The sequence below is a fragment of the Temnothorax nylanderi genome, unplaced genomic scaffold, assembly GCF_030848795.1.
Source record: "Temnothorax nylanderi isolate EJ_2023f unplaced genomic scaffold, tnyl_v1.0 TNYL_tig0027_pilon, whole genome shotgun sequence".
NCBI lineage: Eukaryota > Metazoa > Arthropoda > Insecta > Hymenoptera > Formicidae > Temnothorax > Temnothorax nylanderi.
The window spans coordinates 1,429,256-1,449,964 of record NW_027249089.1 but is presented as its reverse complement, the minus strand read 5'-3'; the positions used below and the strand labels follow the sequence as shown (position 1 = coordinate 1,449,964).

The following is a 20,709-nucleotide window of genomic DNA, read 5'->3' as shown; positions in this document are numbered from 1 at the left end:
ATGTTTAGAGACGTAAGCCTAATATTTTTAGATGACAGAGTAAAGCTTTTAAAGCACTTTTAGAATAAAAGCTCGCGCCTTATTTTCGTAGATTTCCTCTCACTTTTGCGGAACTTGTCGGAACCCGCGGATTCAAGTTACTTACCGTAAAGATGACCATCAATCTTCGTTGCGTATCTTTTATCCGAATTATTTCGATTGAATGGCCATATGATATATGATACGCGACAAAACAAACTCTCAGATTGGAGATGTGAACACTTTATTGATCAAATCTCGGCGATAAATCATTGATTTTAATTTGTTTTCGTGCGGTCAGATTATGAATGATATATTTTTTTTATTAAAACACGTTCTTTGTATGTTTACTACAACAAATATATGATATACTTAGAAATAGTAGCTTTACACAACATCACAATTACAAAACTATCATATATTTAAATAATAGATCAATTTTCAAAGTTTTTAGATAATTTTCTACAAATTAACTGAATTAGGTGTATGATTGATTCTTAAGCATTTGTACATTTTATTTGTCATACTTTTATATGGAAAAATTTTTTATTAAAGAAGAATTATATATAAATAAGAATTATATATTAATATTGTATTTAGATTTTTTTATTTGTTAATTAAAACGTATCTATATCAACAAGTATTGGATCTATACCTTCGTGGTTGCTTTTTGTTATAAGGGAAACAACATATATTTTTACATCTCCGTTATTATATATAAAATATATAAAATATCATATTTATTCATTTGGCTAATAACCGTTTACTTTGCTATCGAAAATGTTTTTATTTGAGGTTGTTCTCGGCGAAAAAAATATTCGCTCATTCAAAGTCATTTTAAAATTGCACAGTTTGCGAAAAGAGTCACTATTTGTGCAAATTCTGGGTGGATTAAATATTAAATGATTGACGTAGTAGACGAGATTGCTTGAATTTTATTTAACTGCGTAGTCGGGATTTAACACTGACATTGCAAATAAGGTAAAAGATGCAAAAGACGCTTTGGATGGGCGAGAGATCAGAAAGCAATCTTTCTTCGCAGGTCGTATTTTTTCTAGGTTGCGCGCACGTGCGCGCGCGACCGTATGGCAAAGGAGCAACCCTCAAAATTTCTTAAGATCCTTTTTTTGTCAGGTTGCATAAATGGGTTTGGCATAAATGGGCCGGGCTAAAAGATATTCTGAGACTCTCTTTCTCATTCTGGCGATGTCGCCAAACAGAAATTCTCCCTGTCGTGTTCTTTTTGTCACGTCGGCTTATCTCTACAAAATTCAACAAAGATGGATCGTACCTCGTTTGCCCTGAATTTGTTAATAAATTTTTATGTCGTCTTTTTTCCATTCCCTTTTCCTAACTTGGCCCCGAAAATGAAGATAGACACGCGATATAAATGTTCAAAGCATTTTATCCGAATCTGATCGAAACTAATCAGAGAGAGAAAGAAAGAAAGAAAGAGAGAATTGCGTATATATACATAATTAATATCGTAAACAATGTATAAAGTTATATAATATAAAATATTATTAATTATATATTATTGTATAAATACTATCTCAACCATGTATTTTTTACAACAAATATATTTATATTTTATTTACGTGTGATACGAAATAAAACGATTTGCGTCAGGTACGTTTTAATTCGCAGCTATTCCTAATCTTTTCACAACTCGTCGTGATTTCGGATTGAAAGTTGTACAATTGCATTCCCCACGAAGAGATATATACGCGCTTGTTTGTTATCAAACCAAACGCGGTTATTTAGCTCGCGTTGGCGAATAGAAAACGGGACACATTGTCCCGATGCCGCTAGGCGAAAACGACTTTAATTGATTCCTTAAATTGCGCCGCGCACCCTCACGTCGACGGTTGGCGGAAACGTGCCGCGTAGACGGTGGATTTGAATAGACAGTATGTCGACGGGGGCGCGCAGGCGGGCGTGGTGAAAAGGAAAGAATGAAAGGTTACGAGAGAATCGCGGGGGTGCAGGCGAGGACGAGAGCGCGGCGCGGCGGGGCGAGGGAGAAAAATAGAAATGGGTTCAGCAGTTAATATCGGAGTGAATAGAGGACCAATCGGTATGAACCGAAGCGGAATGACCTTATTGCCGGACCTGAACCTATCTCGCTATCCAGTGTTTCTTTTTTCTTTCTTTTTCTGTGTATGTGTGTGTGTGTGTGTTTTACATTTTATCATTCAACGGAGAGAGTCAAATTTAGTTGCCCTCGTTCGGATTTGTCCTCATAGTACGTTCGTTCATCTCGATAACGCCGCCTTCATCTCGGCAACGAACTCGAAAAAGTTGATTTCAGTGAAAAAGATGGAAGACGCGCAGGGAAACTTTCCACTCGCCTTTCTCTCTCTCTCTCTCCCGTTTTTCTTATCTCTCCTGGAGCGTGTTGATTTAAGTTTGCCCGCTGTCTTTTTCTCCTTCCCTCTTCTCTCTATCTGTCTCTCTCTTTCTCTGTCTCTCCGTCTCTTTTCCGTACGTAAGTTACGTTCCGTGCGAGTCACATGAATTTTCGAGCAGACAAAGAATTTTATAGCAGGATCAAATTATTCATATACGATACGTTGAACGGGTGGAATAGTGGTATAAGTCATATTCATCTCATTTTGCGGAATAAAAGGATTTGCGAATGTACCTAATGTAAAATCCAACTGATCTCCACCGCGGAATTTTTCCATGGTTCTGTGAGGAGAGAAATTGGTGATTTTCTGTCATAATGAAATAATACGTGTACGGGAGATGATATATATGCGGAAATTTGACATTGGTTACGTACACCGATGTAGTGCCGAGTGCCGAGAGTATCGCAAATTGAATTGATATTTTGCATTTGGTGTCCCACCGACGTTCCGGACGTTACTACAACGTCATTTTTACAATATCGCAATATATTCCTAGACTTAACAAGACTTAACACGCTTGTCCGTGCAAAATTGGTGTACGAGACTCGAGCAATTTTTATGCATTGGCTTTACGTACGAGTGAGCGCGTAAAGATGTTCAATATCGCCCTTCGCCTCTTTAAAGCGGTTATTTCATCGATAATTCATCCAACGTACTATTTATCGCCACTAACATCCAAATCCTGCATAATAGTCGAGTAATCGAGTAGTTGATAAATCATTGCTCACGTGATTATGCATATTACGATAATCATACTATTTAATTATTCCGTTCCGCGTATGCGTAGGGACATTTTGATGAATTCCTGCCAGAAATAATAGATACGTGAATTACAGGGTTTACTGTTACATTTATCCCGACCTATTATTAAGAGCAGATTCATATATAGGTATATATATATATATATATATATATATATATATATATATATATACCTACATATATGACGGAAATACGACAATATTAGTTACATATTAATAACAGATGGAACGGAAGACAAACGGATAATCACGTCTTTTGTCTTCAAATTCGAATTCATTCTACCAATTATTATCAGATCATTGCATTTACCATCCAACTGCGAACCTTTATCTTTATCTTTATCTTTATCATTATTATTCTGACATATTTAGTCAAAATTATTGCGAAGGCAAGAACAATTTATTCTACTTTGGTCTCTATCGCCCCGCCATGCCACTGAAACAATTTTGAGCAAGATAAAAGACTGTTCATTCGAACTGCGCTCCTCGAGGCCAACATACAAAAACAGGTAACTCTGCATGTCAATAGACAAATACAATTTCTGCAAATCTATTATATGCATACATCTCGCAATAAATTTCACTCCCTTGACATGCGCGTGGCGAGATATTTATGGACTTGACTTGACGCGCTAACGGATGATGTATTTATAAAAAGAGACAGACACGCACCTTTTTTCGGTGAGAAATAAAAAATTTAAATGGAAATCGAAACATAAAATAGAAAATGTGCTCTTTTTTCAGTTAGTTTAATATGATTTTGCATTTAATATGTATTTAACGTTTATTACCTTACTTTATGATATGAAATATTTTTATTACAATATTTTATGAAATATTTTGATATATACAAAATTACATTAAAGATAAAAAACAATTTGCATGTTTTCCTTCAGAGGATATTCTCAGCTTACGAATATTTTTGCGAATTATGATTCAAATTACAATCAAAATGCAAATTAACTTTCATTAACTTGAGCTTCTAACGGACTCATGTTGGAACGATGGCTTAGGTAAACTTTATGCGTCAGTTACACGCGAGGTTACGAAGAATCTCACGTGTCTGAAACTTTAACAGCATTTATAAACGCGCATCGTCTACGAGAACACGTTGTCTTCATTTGACGGCCGAGTATAAGTTTCTTTCTTGGAAACGTGTTTCGTGCACAAAAGGCGCCATTGAAACACCGTGTGCCATCGATCGGCGAAATTCTCGGCATTGAGTGTCTCATATCCTTTGGTTCTTATTTATGACCCGCCATAAATCGTTTTGTACGTTCAGCCACGCGCGCGGATGCGACGCGACTAACGTCGCTCCTCGAAAGTACCCCATATCAACGGATATGTTCGGATCGGCCGAGGATGCCGTCCATCGCTACGGTTTTACTACTGCGAAAATCTGATCGACGTGCGCGCAATGCTTACTTTATGGTATGGTTTTACAGTGTGATACAATCGACACGACGAGTTGTTATTAAAATTTTTCAAGATTTTCTTTAACAATCACAATTATAACAATACAAAGTCCAGAACTGCCCTAATAATTCTCCCATATAATTATATATGTTTAACACAATTGAGTAAAAAAGCTCACACTCTTTCCTTTCTTCTCTCGGATATATCAGCAATTAGTCAACATGAGTTTAAAAATAGAAATGTTCGTGTTACTGTTGATTTACAGCTATTGCCGACTTTTTACAATTTTCCAAACGAGATATTCCACACGGACAATATTCGCACGCTACGGAATATATGTACATGCTCTGTCAATATTGAAAAGATCAATTATACGTTGATTTTCATTTTATTCGCTCAATTCTACAACTTTAAATAACATTGCATGGGCGGGGCGTTAATTTTTGCAAGGGAATGAAGAGAAAAGGTCTTTAAGATCATATGTTAAATGACATTGGAAATTACGTTGAAATTAGTTTTAACGTCTACGATATGCACGGCGCTCGTTTTATTTCTTTAAATACACATTTTCAAATTTCTTTTTATAACGCAAGAAATTTTTCTGAAGCAATCTTGCTTTTCACGAAATCTTGTTTAATTAACTTGAGAAATAATTACGCGAAAGTTTTCCTTGTAACGCAAACAGTTAGACATTTCATATTCCATTTATGTCTTCTGCATCCTGTAACATATTGCATGCACACAAGTTATTACTTTCATTATTGTAATTAGTTAAATATGTCATATATTTTAATAATAATAATATCTATTAATAAATTAATAATAATATTAATTTTAATAATAATATTAATAAATTAATAGAAAAAATTAAATTAATAATTAAATTTTTATTAATTAATTTAAATAATAATTAAAAAATAAATTATTTGAAATAATAATATATACCGCATTTAAGTGTCGATTCTCAATAGTTGTATCTCATGATTTTGTCTGAACTTTATTTCCGGATTAATAAATTAAACTGTTGGCGATTTATGATGTTGGTATTTTACCTGAATTGACAAAAAATAATGTTCTTAAAAAGAGAAAGTTAATATAAATTTTCGTAAAAAACAGAAAGAAAGAATAAGAGAAAATAAGAATTGATTTTTAAACAATGAAATATTTTCTTCTTCTTTTACAATTTCTATGGACATTAATCACAATGTTACGAAAATAGCTAATAATGAAGTAGCTCATAAGACAATTGGAAAATAAATAAAAAGGTGCCTGCTAATTAATATTAACGGTTTGACATTTACGGCATTATTCAACAACGATCTCGATTAATTTCCTCTGTGAGGACGTCCGAGAGAATAAGAGTCGCGAGAAGCGCGTTTGCCGACTGATATATCTTTGACTTTAACCGCACGTCTCTCGAGATCCGTGTTGTGTATGGGCTTACAACCGCCGCCTTTACAGTCACCGGTTTTACTACCGCGGGAATCCAATGTATATAACGTCGTCTGAGTCGTCTCGACAACCATAGCAATCTGCGAAAAGGCCAACAGCCCTGTAAATCGGCGAAGTTCCCCTCGGGCGCGACGGTCTCTGCGCGATTACTTAGCAGCAGGACGCACACGCGGGGCGTCACCCCGATGTTCCCGAACTCGACGGCGCGGGCGTTTCGCGGCGGAATTCCGCGGTGTGGCATCCGTCCCCACAAAGCTGATACTTATACGTCTCTTAGACGCGAAACGTGCACAAACTGCTACCGAGGTATATACTCGGCCCCGTGACCTCCGGCGATGTTAAATGCCAGACAGGGCTTCCCAGACGAGATTGTAAACCTCTTCGATTTCTCATTGCGCTCACGACTCTCCCGTCTAGCCAGAGCCGACTTGCGAAGTCGAGAGAGACTAATACTTTTATTATTATCATTTCTGTCTGCTATTGCTATATTGGACGCTGAGTATCGATACTTTTATCTGATTGCTCAGAACAGATACATTTGGATATAATAATTGTTTTATAATATATATAACATATATTCGGATATAATACCTATGTCTTATAATGTGTTTTATATTAATATATATTTTTAAATATATTATAACTTATAATATTTTGTTTAATTTTTTTTTATTTATCTCTTCTGCTTATTATCACGCAAAATTAACAATAAGTATTATATATGATTGGGGAGCATCAGAAAGAAAATACATTAGATTTTTATTTCTATTATTAAAGATGAGTCGTTCTTCGAATAGCTTACTTTATTACCAGAGATATCAAAACTGACAGATGATATATCTATTTATGAATAATATAGCTACAGGATGATATAGGTATAACTTAATTGCGTCTCTCTCTTCAAAGCATTAACTTCTTATTCCCTGAAGTTCGTTTTTATCGAACTGCTATACTAAGATATAAGTATTGTATTCTCGCTCTATCTTTCACCTTATTGTATTCTCAGTTGTAATAATATCTATTTTCGATTAACTTGAACGTGTAGTCCGAACGAAGTAAAATTTCAATGTCATTTCAAAAATCACTTAAAAAGTCGCTTGATATCCTAGTAATCCTAGTAAGAAATGCAAAACCATCTCCTTCTGTTTTATACAAAACTTTCTCGCGATCACGTTGGATCGAAGCAGAGCGGACTGGTCCCTATTGGCTTCTTGTTCGGCATCCAATTTCAGAACGAACCGGAAAATAGGTGGCTGAATCGTACGTTGGCGCAAAGCCTGATCGCTTGTAAAGTTGGAATCTTTACAATAATATCGCAAAATATGAAATTTGTCTACAACACCATTTGATTACTATCTTAGGAAGTTTTAATGTTGCAGGGAATAGACTATTTCGAAATCAAGAAACTTTGAAAAAGAAGAATCGAAGAAAGATGCTTCGCGGAATAGCTAGTTTGATTTCAATTAAAAAATATACGCTATTTTAACATTCAATTTTGCAGCTATTTTAGTATCCGCGTAAGTTATAACCGTAACAAAAAAATTTCGCCTTTTTTTATCTACAAAATACAATGAGTACAGGCCACGTAATATATAAAAGTTGACAAATATATTGCGAGCGCGTTTTATCCTTTAAAATTAGCTATATTTAATACCGTTGTTCTTGTTTCTGACGCATATAAATGCAATCGCACGTTGACCACAGTAATTTTTTTTTTGTTATTATTTGGAATTAAATCGCTTGAGGGACGAAAAATAAAGGGGCTAAATAAATTCACGAAATTTTATTTCGCGAACATTGTTACGATGGGGGATGTACAGCAATCAAGCAAAGAGATAACTATTAATATCGTTATCAAACGCACGAACATTTTGAAATTTCCGACGAAATTCTGGAAAATTCAACGCGAAAGTCTCGCCGGTGTTCTCGCCATTCGGTCCTCCGAAGTGCGCAGCACAATACTGATCCATTTGCTATGTTAAAATATGCAGACGATAGCCTTTGAAGTCACTTACCCGGGCCGGGCGCCCATTGCGGGAGCTCTGTGTCGAGTGTTCCGGATCGTTTCGCGTGCCGCGCATCTCAAGTTTCTTTGCAAAAGGTTAACCACTTCCGCCGGCGAGTTTTAATTACGAGCCGCTTCAATTGCGAACCGTTTCCAATTTAGCATCCACGAGGCAAAAGTAATTCTGCCGACCCCGCGCGCGCGAGCGAGCCACGTGCTAAAACGGATATCTCGCGTTCCCGTATCTCTTAGATACGCGTATATAGAAATAGAGATAAGATCCGGATACCGCGTCCGGGACGATGCGAATCAAAGCCGTGAAAGAGGAATGTCTCGGGTTTCGCAGCCAATGGAGCAAAGAAGGAAGAAAACGTTCCCGTATAGATTGCCCCCTTGTTACGCGCGTCTTCTCCAAATGAGGATAACAAAGTAAACCGATCTTTTCTACGGTTAGAATAACGCCAGCGTTTTCAACGTTAAATAATGTACGACGTTCCGGCTATCCAGGCCAACGTGCGAAACGACGATTTTGTACTTGTTTCTTGTCGAATATAATACGTGCACGGAAGGGTTAATGAGCAGGCGGGCGTCGGTCTTGCCATCGATCATCGGAGAACGGACAGAATTCGAGGCTTCGCATAGAGAAAGAAATGAAAAAGACGTGACCAACGTTAACCGCAATTTATCGCCGGATAATTAACAATGAATAAAGCACAGATTACTTAAAAAAAATGTAAATCAAGATACAAATGCACAAATAGGTATACATACGTTTATATTACGTTATATTATGTGTTACACGTCTAATCAGAATAATAGCGCGGAATAAGTCGTTTTGTTCACGTTTTTTTTTTGCTTCTTTTCTCCTATTTATGTCGCGGTCGAGTCCGGAGTCCGGATGAGTCGACAGTTTCGTATGTACGCGGTTTTCACGTCCACGTACGTGCCCAGCCGGTCGTCCTACACATGGATGCCACACGGACGGTGTGCAAAGTCCGCGGGAACACGATGCCCCGCCTTGCTCTGGTCCGCGCGTTTATTCCATTGTTCTGTCGGCACGTTCGTCACGTCCATAAGATTTCACTCGCTGTCGTATGCGCGTAATCCGTATCCAGGGAAACGCCAGTTCGCTACTCCCGCGGTTCTACGTATGAAGGCGAGGTGTGAGGTACAGCGATAAGATGAGCGATACGATATCGCGATCGTCGGGAAGCGTGGGAAGCGACGGGCGAGATAGAATAGACTCGGAATTCTTCTCATATTGTATGTGTAACTTAATTTAGATTTCATTAATGGTAAGCTATAGATATTGTGATCTCTCTAGATTAGAACTAAATGAGTTTGCGTGAGTTATTGACGAGTGTATTAGCATGACGAATGTATATACCTGTGGGAGAAGTTTATTTTAACGATTCGTACCGGACAAAAAAACAGCCTAATTCTTATCACCGAACCGTTAACATTAAGGATATCTCTCACTAAGTCCGCGTCCGATATTCTACTTAACAATTCTGAACCTTCTCTCATTCCTAATTATAAAGAGCACAGTATCCCATTAATTAATTAAAAATCGCGTTATAAGCCTTTCAACATAGATACACGTGTTAAGAAGTCGCGAAACAAGTCCACTTATGAGCTTCACATCCGAGTTCCTTGACTCGAGTAATTATATTTTCGATGCCGTTGCGCGCGAAAGGTTCTCTGTTCCTTCGAAGAGAAATAGGAGGGAGCAAGACGCGCGAGGGAAACCGAGAAAATCAGAGGTATTTGTAGTCTCGCCGGAGAGAATGTCGCGAAGAATTGTGTCACTAAAACTTTATAAGCAGCTTGGTCGGAGAATCCAAGCAGACAGCGAGGGGTGATGAAACGGGGACGGGGGGGGGGGGAGAGGGCGCAGTGGATTTTACCTAGGAGGAAAACCAGGAGGGCGAAGGCAACGGTTACTCCAGCGGCTCTCTCGTAAGAACAACGCCAAGAATGAAGGATCGACGCGAAAGCAATCACCCTGAGGCGACTCGACCGATCTTAATAAAAGGAGCTTTTCGCGGCATATCAATGGCGGCCATTCCGTGCTATTATTGAGAGCCGCGAAAAAAGTATCTCGAGCGTATGTCTGTAAATTATTGATCGTGGCGCCGGCTTTTAAATCGACATCATTTATCTGCCGTCCTGCACGGTGCACGGTATCGCGCGCTTGACAGCCTGTTACGGAAGTTGCATAATCTTTGGCCCTGTTATAGCCGGTGTTATACTCGGCTAGAAGGCTGCCACAACGGGACCTATTCTACTTGACGTCCGACGTTGATTGCCGTCGTGGTTGTCACTCATTGTCAGATTGCAGACTACGTCTCCACCCCGCTTTCAGCGGCGGGGCTCCGTCAGCATTCTTGCGATACCGAAAGAATTTACAAATTCCCCCTTTTTCCTAAGTATATGATTTGGCAGATAGACATTATAAAAAATAGGGGAAGGTGAAGATATATCGCTACAAATGTACATTTTCTATCAATCGTGCTTTCCATTATTCTCTTTTATCAATTTGGAAACGCGATTTTTCCTTTAACTGAAAGGCACACAGCGATATTTTATTTTGTAAGTAATGAAACAGAGTCGAAGGATTTCACGGAGAACGGAATTTTATTCTTTGTTTAATTTTAAATTGATTTTAACTCTTTGACTAATCTTTCGAATTTTAATTCGGGGAGATTAGTCGCAAAAATATTCGCAGTGAAATGTTTAAAAATTGCACGAGAAAACGCAATTAAAGCGTTTGTGAGTAAAACCAAGCGTGGTTAATGAGGTAATTTTCTCCATAGTTTTCTCTCAGGCACGTTCAATAACGTGAAATTAAACAACGTATACTTAATAACAAAAAATGTATGCTTAATGATATCGCAACTTTTTATAGTCAATTAATGCGAGGTGATTCGGGACGATTTATCGTTCACAAACAAGTCGTACGGATGCGAGCGCTGCGTGATAAATCCAACGTGATTAAGTTACCAACGACGAGATTTATGTGGGAAAACATAGCGCACAATGTGCGGATGGACGGACGGCACATAAATGCCGTAAATTTATCGAGGTAAATGTAAATATTATGAATCTGCTCGCGCGTTGCTGCGTGGAATCTGTCGCGGTGCTCGCATTTCCTTCTTTTTTTTATGAACACTCAGATTTTTATGACACACCCACCCACCCACACACACACACACACAAACACACACACACACACCCACACTACAATGTATTTTAGTAAAGCTAATTTCCTCGAGAACCGTATTAAAAATAGCGAGATTAACAGCGTATTTTCAACACTTGAAGAGACCTGAATGTATAATACATATATAATGGGCTGCGCGTATATTTCGCCAAAGAAATGAATTTCTCTCGAAAAGAAAGCGTCGTCTTTATTTAAAGCTGTAGAGCTTTCAACACGTATTAAGTTTAAAAACCATGTTTCCATGTAACATTGAATTACTGTACGTCCGTAATCGGTGCTCTCTTAATTGCATTATGCTATTTAATTTCGTTATTTAGCGCAAGATTTTCTCTCATTTGACTCTTAATAGTTCGCACAGTCACTCCCGGATTCATTCCATGTTGTAGTCGTTATCGTTCGGCATGTGTCCGTTCATTATAATTAAAATCTTTCAATTTCGCACTCGACATTTTCGAAACTTTCCGGTTTTATTTTAAATTACCACGTGACTCGCGCGGTATAGTGTAGAGAGAAAGTACTTGCGAGAAGAACGATCGGCACGCGATGTTCAGCAATTAACACACATTCGAGAGACAAGACTTCGTGGCATTTTAACAAATTCTAGCAATATTTTCGTAAATTAATTTCAGCAATTTATATAATCTTAAAGAGAGAACAGATATAAAATATATATTAATTATTGAAAATCGATATATATTAATTATTGTAATCGACTAAAAAAATTTTTTTTTCATAAATAGAAACTGAAATAAATAATTAACGATTTTCCACGAGCCTCACGAGCCATCCGCAAAACGTTTTTTTGTCGCGAATATATGCAATTGGAAAAGCGCACGCGAAAATACATTATTCATTAGTAGAAACCACTCTTGTTAATTTAAATAAATAAGTACATTTATCATACGTATAGAATTTGATCATTTTGATGTTAACCATGCTTCTCTGGTTAAATCAAAGATTAAGGTCATAATTTTTTTTTTTTCACGTTTTCCAACAATGTAAATCCACGACAATCGGTCGAGGAACAAGATTGCTTCGAATTAATGAAATTCCAGACGATGCGTAAGAGAGACAAACCAGCTGAAACGAAAGCGAGAAGAGAACGGAACAATCTCGACCGAACTGCACAGCAGGTTCTCCAATATTTCATTAAAATTATTTGGAAAACCTGCAATAAAAAAATCGATCGCGACCGCTCGGTACGGAACTCGCTTTTATCGATAAATTGGTGCTCGTTTTACTTCCTTCTTGCTTGTGCGCTCTCTTTTTTATTTTCTCGTAGCGCTCCCTGCAATTCGTGATGTAGCTTCAGCTTGTTCTCAACGTATAACCGTACCACTCGCTGTGTTTCTAAATTGCGTGATTTAATTCCTTCAATATTCGTGATTTTTGAACGAAATGACAAATGCGGAAATAATGAATAATTGAGACTAATTTTTCTAATGTTCCTCGTATTATTATACAGACCGAAAGTATTTTCTTTTGCAAATAATATTACGAAAAGATGAATATTTTTTTTCATAATTTTATAGCAGTAATTTGAACTACGGGGAACGACACGGAAATTACATTTTCCAGTTATCTCATCCGTGATCAATAGCAGTCCGAATCTCGATAAATTGGCCTATTCAAAAACTTTCTAGGTATTCACGTCGTCGTTCACAGACACGTAGGAAAAACGCATGAAAAATTCAGGTCTCTCCTTTATTAAATAGAGACCCGGGACAGAAAGGGTTTAACGTTGGAACTTCCTTTCTCTTAATCCGGTTCGCCGGAATAGGAAAGGTAGACCGGCCGAGGAGTCGGTCGCGCGCCGCGGCATTAATCAAGGCGGCTGCAAAACGAGGGGGCGAGAGGGACGGCCCCGTGGCGCCGGGGATATCCTGCCCTGCGGGAGAATTAAAAAGCGGGAAAAAGTTTGCCGGCACCCCCTCGCACGCGCGCGCGCGAGACTTGTTCGGATTCTGTACAAGGCTTCTTCCACGCAATCGCTTCTTGCAAATTCTTTCTATGCAAATTCGCGCGTGTCTTCTTCTCGAACGGAGCAACCCTTTTCCCTTTCCCGCAGCCGCATCGTCAATCGTTCCCCTCGATCGCCCGGGACTATATCCTCTTCGAAATTCTTTACGGCGTTTGCCATCGAGCTTACTCGTTTAAAGTTAATAAAGCGGCTGTTTGAATACGCTCAAACTTTATTATATCGTTCGAGCAATTTGTCCTCGAGATAAAACGACGACGATGATGACGACGACGACGGTTGTACCGCTGTTTGATGTAATTATTGCGGGATTGTGGGAATAAAAGTGAGGAGGGGACGACCTTTTACGCGGCTATTTCATTTTCCAAGGGAATGCCTTTTTTGTTACATCACGAACGACGTAGAGATATATCCATGTTGTCTCGGTGGTTTTCCCAAAGGTATCCCTCGTCTCGTAACATTTTTCTGCGAATTCGCTATCGGATCGTGCGACTTATATCCGGTGATGCAAACATACCTCCGCGAGATAACAAAATACTCAATGTATTACCTATGCAAGTACGGTGATAATTTGCGATAATACGTATATCTAAATTCATGCAAAAGTTGCAAATTTCTGAATTTATTGGGTGTGCTAGAAATTGTGTACTCATGTACCATCAATACCTTTTGGTGAAAAATCAGGATAAATGTTTCTTTAACAATATTAAAATATAAAAATATAATAATAGAGTGACCATCTCGACTATCAAACTATGTCGTTATCTATCCGTATTCTCAAAGCTTTAATGCGCAATCAATATTGAAATACGTGACATTTGTTTTATTACTAATTTGACTTGCATTAAAAGCGAGAAAAACTGCAGCGTTATTACAGCAGCAAGTATATAACATTATTATATAAATCAGTGTGATGGAAAAGTTGCGTAAATTAAACTTATTTTTTTCGAAAGAAAAACTTTGATTATTGTATTTCTAATTTACAGCTCGCTAGTACATTCGTACAATGTTCCTTTACAAAACTTTGCGCTTTCTTAAATTCTTTATAAAAACTAAAAAAATTAGTTGTTGTTTTATTCGTTAGTTTTACGTTAATTGTCCGATAATTCATTTATACGAATAAATCAAACGTTTTTACATACCAATTGGACGTACAGCTCCTTATTCAGCGCAATTTGACAGTCCGACGATCGACCTCCGACTCTTTCGTCTGAAAAGTGAATAATAGTATCGAATGACAAATCAGTATTTGCGCATCGCAATCCGCTGTCGCGTGACATGCAAATTTGTCGGGAAGATCTGTCGAAAGAATCAAACATCGGTGCGTAACGCGATTTCTTGTGGTTTATATTCTGCGAATCTTCTCTTCACTTGTTTACGCCAATTTGGATAGGAATCTTTATGGGCAACGTGTTGATTTTGCGACAGATCCTCCCGAATGATTACTCTTTACTCTCTCGCGAGAGATGGCTAGCGGAGAGAAAGACATCGAGGGTCTTTTATTAACGCAAGTCGCTTCTGTAATTTTTCGTAAAGTCAAGTCGCTCTCAAGAAGATCGTGGCGGTGCTTACATATTGAGAACACTCCACGGACGGGTGGGAGCCTTGTATCTCCCCGCAGCTATGAATAATTATTCCGCGATACACGATCCATCGCAGCATAACGTGATATAGTAAATGCCCGGAAACTCCTCGGCAGATGCGCGTCGGGTAAGGAGAATGCACGGATAACGTTACACCACGCGTAATGCAAGGTTGTAATAGAGCGCAATCTTTTCCTCTGAATTCGGATTGAGAAGCTTTTATTATAGTTTCGCAGATCGTTAGATCAGGATATCAATACGATACGCGCTGGGATGGGATCGCCATCGTAAAATCCTATGAAAAGCGTCCATTCTATAGCTGATATGTCCTTTATGCATTCCGCATTCAAACGAAAATAGAGGGATTGCATTAGAATATTCTGAAACTCGCAATTTTCACTCCGGACCTTTCATAAGGATCTCATAGATGGTGTATCGCGAAAATTATTGCGAGATCATCGGTTATTCTCGTAATCGATATTTATAACTAAACATAAACTTCAACTCTAATGGATGTACCAGGTATTTAACTTTTGCTTTTACTACATAATTTATAACTTGTGACTTTTCACGATTTATCTTTACAGTTTCCCAGTCTTCTAAAAAGACCGAAGATAAGTGTATTGTTATTAAATGTTAAACATTCACTCTATCGATGCAATAATTATTTCTGCGAAAATACAAACTTTTAACGTATTAAAGAATTTTTTTATCGAGCAACTTGATTATTTTCAAAGTTAAAATAAAGCGTTCCTCAAATATTTTTTTTTTAAGATAGTAAAAAGATTAATGTAGTAGAAAGACAGTAGGAAGTTTAATATAAATGCTAATTCTTGCAATATATGTATAGGAACAAAACATGATGGAATTATTAAATATAAAGATTAAAAATTTTTGACAAAATGTCCTGAATAATTATATTCATTAACAACCCTTATATTTATCAATTTGAATACCCAAAAGAAATTGTGTTCAAGGATAAATTAATTTTCTAATTAATCTTTATATCTTACTTAAAACCTTATTAGAAATATTTAGTTTAATTTTTCCCATGTCAAGTCATTGAATAATGACTATATACATATGTTGAAGTCATCTCTAAAATAAACTTGAGAATAGAAATGCACACTTTCAAATTAAAAAGAAGATAATTTTAAAACTATCAGATAATCTACAATGTGAAGGACATCCAATAATTCTGGAAACACCCTATGTATCTCACAAATATTTTCCCGTATTCTTCTATCAGATCTTTTACGGCCGAGGCCACCTTATCGTTGGTGCTCGCGCGCGCGCGTCGTGTCTTTCTCTTAGATAAATTCCCCGGCACGTTTGTCGAGAAATCGTCCCTGAGGTGGAGTAATTCATCGTCTCTCTCGCAAGTAGGTAGATACGTCCGACTCGACGGGAAAGCTTTAAAATTCGATCGAGCCAACCGCAATTTCCAACGAGCGCATATCCCTCCGGAGGTGATGAACGTAGCATGGCCGACGCAGGTGGGACGGACAAATGCATTCAACGCGTCGAAAAAAAAAAAAAAAAAAAAAAGAGAGAGAGAGGACAGCGGCCGTTAGCAAAAATGGGTCGCTGTCGGTGATGTAATTTTCCATTTCCGTCTCTGTTCCACTTCCGCTTTGTGATAGGAAGGTAAAGCAAAGAGCAAAAACGACGAAGTAAATCGTGGTTTGTTAACTCGAATAGCTCGCATTATCCCCCAGAGGCAGGAGAGTCATGCTATGGAATGACATTCCGCATTCTAAAACGTTTGTTTTTTCAATACTACAGCGAAACATCAAGATTTAATGTTGAAATTGTCGACGAGGAGGCGGAAGAATTACACGTAAAGAACTGATACCTCTCGAAAACAGGGGAAAATTGCGCAACCGATTCGAAAAGAGACGTTGATGAAAGTTGTGTGTACCTGGTGGTACATTGGTACAATGACGTCTATACTGAAAGAAACACTGCCCGCAGAAAAAGGAAATCAACACGGAAGCGTAGGTGATTTCCCCGTGGCCGTTTTCAAAGAATCCAGTACGGCAAAGGAAACAAGCGGCAGCCAAAAAGAAACATTCAGGAATAATGCGTATCGTTGTCGCATTATATATATATTTCCAATTTAAGGTTGGAGTTTATTTAATACGATATCCGAGTGTCGTTGCGGTCGGCGAAAAGAACGAGGGGTATAGAATACTTTTGTACGCGTAAGAAGTGGGTCTTACCACCACGGTATAGCGATATTGCTTTCTACCGAGAAAGGAAACGATAAAGGACAGCACAGGGTGAAGGCGAGCGCGCGGTAGAGCGGTTACTGTAAGCCGCACGGATAATCCACGAAGACTTTATTATTACGCCAAAAATTCTCCCGGACTCGATCGAGCGCATAATGCACGATACCACATCCGGCGCGATTGAAAATATTAAAAGTCGTTTAGAACGAGAGCCAATCGCGTTCTTCCTTCGTTGGAGCGTGTTTCTCGCCTCTCTTAAGCGCGGACTCCCCGTTTTTTGCTCAGCGAATTTTTAGCCTCTTGAGCTCTCCGTTCTCCTGGCGAGGAAAATTACATACCAAAATATTAATTCTAATTAATTTCAGTGCGCGACAGCTTACTATATAGAGGGCGAGATCTTGCTAGGAGAACGCTACGCTTGTCGGGGATCTTTAACGCATCGCTGGGACGGAATGAGCCAATGTGTAAATGTAACGACGCTCGAGGGAGCTATCGATCGAGACAGGATCGTCGTCTATCTTTGTCTCTTTCTCTATCTATCTATCTGTCTGTCTCTCTCTCTCTCTATTGCCGAAAATTCACCTCTCACCCAGAGATTATCACGAGAATGATAACATCATTTCAGAGATGAGCCTGCGAATGAAGTTGTAATGTTACGGTCACGTCAGCTCGCTGTGCGTTGTTCGTAATTCAGTAGAATTTGCCGCTAGACCGAGCAAAAGGGCTGAGGAGGATCCCTTACACGGATAATAATTTCCGGATTTGCATGTGTATACGAGATACCGCGCGTAAATCACACCGCGCTCCAAATAAACGAACCGTTTCCGCAGTTAGAAATTAGGATTAATTTACACGCGTGGGAAAACGAGAGAGAGAGAGAGCTATTGTTGGCGCTGTTACAGTAAGAATACGCGCGACGCAGAGCGCGGAATAAACGACGTTCTGAGTTCTGAGAGAGTGGTCAAGTCATTTAGAGAAACCGACGCTTTCTATATTTGAAGAAAGAGGAAGAGAGGGGGGGAAGAGAATTGAACGAGGAGTAGTTGAGATGAAATAAAGGAGAGCAAATGAATCGGAGAACTACTGGTAGTTATCCCAAAGTTGGCTGTGTAATTACATAGGGACGGAAGATGGCGAGCGCTCTGTGGAAACCTCTTGATAGACGTGCATGTAATATTTCGAGTGTATACACAGCGCTTAAAGTCAACACTCTCGGAATCACGAATGTGGAGCGCGATATGGCCGATATTATAATACTTTCGGACGACGTGCGGGCTGTTTAATGTGGAAACTAGCTTTCCGAGCGAGACAATTCAGAATTTTTCCAATTCTACATATTGTTCCACATCGCCGAAGGAGGGTCAAACGTAAAACGTCGGTGCTCCACATTTGATATAATATTGCATTACGCGCGGTAATCCAATAACCTTCCCGGGATTATAAAGTCGCGAAAATTTACATTCGCGCGCAATTTATTTTACATTGCGTAGCAGCGAAATGCACTCGCAACTAATTCCAATCATGTGCGAGATAAAGTTCATTTGGCTTGGATTGAGGTAATAACGAAAGTGTATAAATGAAAGCGAAGTTAAAATTCAGTTCTCATTGGTAGCCGGGTCAGAATAATTAGGTCGAGAGATTTCGTATGATCTATAGAAATTATTTTTTTTTTAACTTTTAGAATTGCATTATAACTAGCAAATAACTAGAGACGCAAAGATTTTTACATTTCGTGAGATCATTAAGTCGCAATGTGATCCCATTTCACGGCAAATTTTCGTCCACACTTACTTTACCTTCCGATTTAAGAGATAAAAATATTAAATTTCTAGCATTAAAGCTTCTCTCGCCATCTCAGCATTTTTACTCGAATCGCCGTTCCAAAGATTTATATATATATAACATAATCCGTCAATAAATTGCATGAATTAGTTTAATGCCCCGGATCATGTTGAGTTATATTTTGCAAACGTTTGGAATAATGCAAGTATTATGCTGATATATGCTAAGAAAGAGTTTAAGTTAGCGCAAGATATTATTACATAAACGAGGCTCGTGTTAAAAGAAAATTGAATTGAGTCTCGAGGTAATCAGCTCTTGTTCATTGATTATTTAACAAGATATTCCCAGAGTGTGCTTCATAATCGAAAAACTACACAGAGAGACTAGGAATTAAAAGCAACAAGTTCTCGAGCGACTAACTGTGATTAAATTCGCAATTTAAACGTGAGCTAAGACACGGTCGCATAAGCAGACGATGTTGTCGCTTTGGGGGAAAAAAAATCGAATCTCTTTTGGGATGACGAATTCTCCGTATCGACGCATCCTCGTATGTCGTCAGTTTCGAGTTCTACCGGCGAAAACTGGGATTTATGCGCGACCGCGTTTTAATAACCCGACCAAGTTTTGATTGCTTTATTCTACGACGGTGAGGTCACGGATGCGCTTCTGACGTCGAAGTTGAGAGACGGATATCATCAGCTGTGAATGGCTACGACGAATGGCAGAGATTCCGAGATGCGTGTACCGAAGCTTACTGTATGAAAGCACGCTCAAAGCTTGGGGACTAATCATAGTAATAAGAAGGGAATTTCTCTCCGCGACCGGATGGATCTGTAATAGCGCTACGTGTGTCATCATGGCTGATTAAGATAAGGACTATTTGAGAAGGTAGAATGAGGATGTGCCAGACTTACTTCCCGACGTGGTTAATGAGGCAGCTGATTCACCAGTTATCCTTCAGCGGCACGAGAAGAACGGAGGGTTTGTGAGAAATATTAAGGATTACGCGCTGCCTTTCTCATTCGAGCGCAAAAAAAACGGCGCGCCGCAACGCAACGTAATTTCTCGCGCAATTCTTGGGTAATTTAGAAGATCTCGGGCGAGATTCAGCACGATTATCTCGTGCTGCTCTCGGGCGCGCTGGTAATTTCCACGTCGTTAGTATCACTGCTCGAGTTTCAGGGATCCCTCACGGAGCGTGAGGAGCCCCCGGTGTGGAATCGATTAATACAAGCACTTCCGTAGAGGCAGTCCTTTCAGATCGTAAATTCCACGAGTGCTTGTGCAAAACATCCCGGGGCGTTAGGTATTATTTTATAGCGCTTAATAAAACATGAAATCCCCAACGTTGAGGTAATCGCGCGAGGTGCAGCATCCTCGACGCCACGCCGCTCGTGAAGATATTTTCACCGGCACGACGAGACGATTGTCTTATCTCCGAGCATTAAGATATTCGTCGTTGATCGTCTTTCGCGATCGCTATCGGTTGCTCGTGGATACCTCGTGAATTAAGGGAATGCCAGCAAAATCCAGCGGGACGCACAGATTTTCTTCTACCGCGATTGGTGTCGGCAACTTAATTACAGCGAGGACGGATTATGTCGCGGCGTACGTCAGATATACTGTTGCGAGAATTAATTTAATAGGCGAAATACTGGGTACGCCATTTGTAAATAAATATACGTGATAGTTATAATTAAAAGCGGTCGTTCATTATATGCGCGGCACGGAATTACTCCCGGTCGCGCAGGTAAACTCACTAATGATCGCTTGACCGCAACGTAATTCCCCAATTCCACTGCCGCTGTTTTAACAATAAATTGCATTAGTAACAAACAAAGACCGTTTA

At 38.9% G+C, this 20,709-nt stretch overlaps 1 long non-coding RNA gene across 1 annotated transcript in view; it reads right to left on the bottom strand.

Moving 5' to 3' along the window:
* Positions 1-20,709, bottom strand: part of LOC139770171 (uncharacterized) — an 83,819-nt gene that overhangs the window by 42,985 nt on the left and 20,125 nt on the right. The window contains exon 2 of the long non-coding RNA XR_011717678.1: positions 14,407-14,474. This is a non-coding gene — a long non-coding RNA (uncharacterized lncRNA). The remainder of the gene's footprint in view (positions 1-14,406; positions 14,475-20,709) is intronic.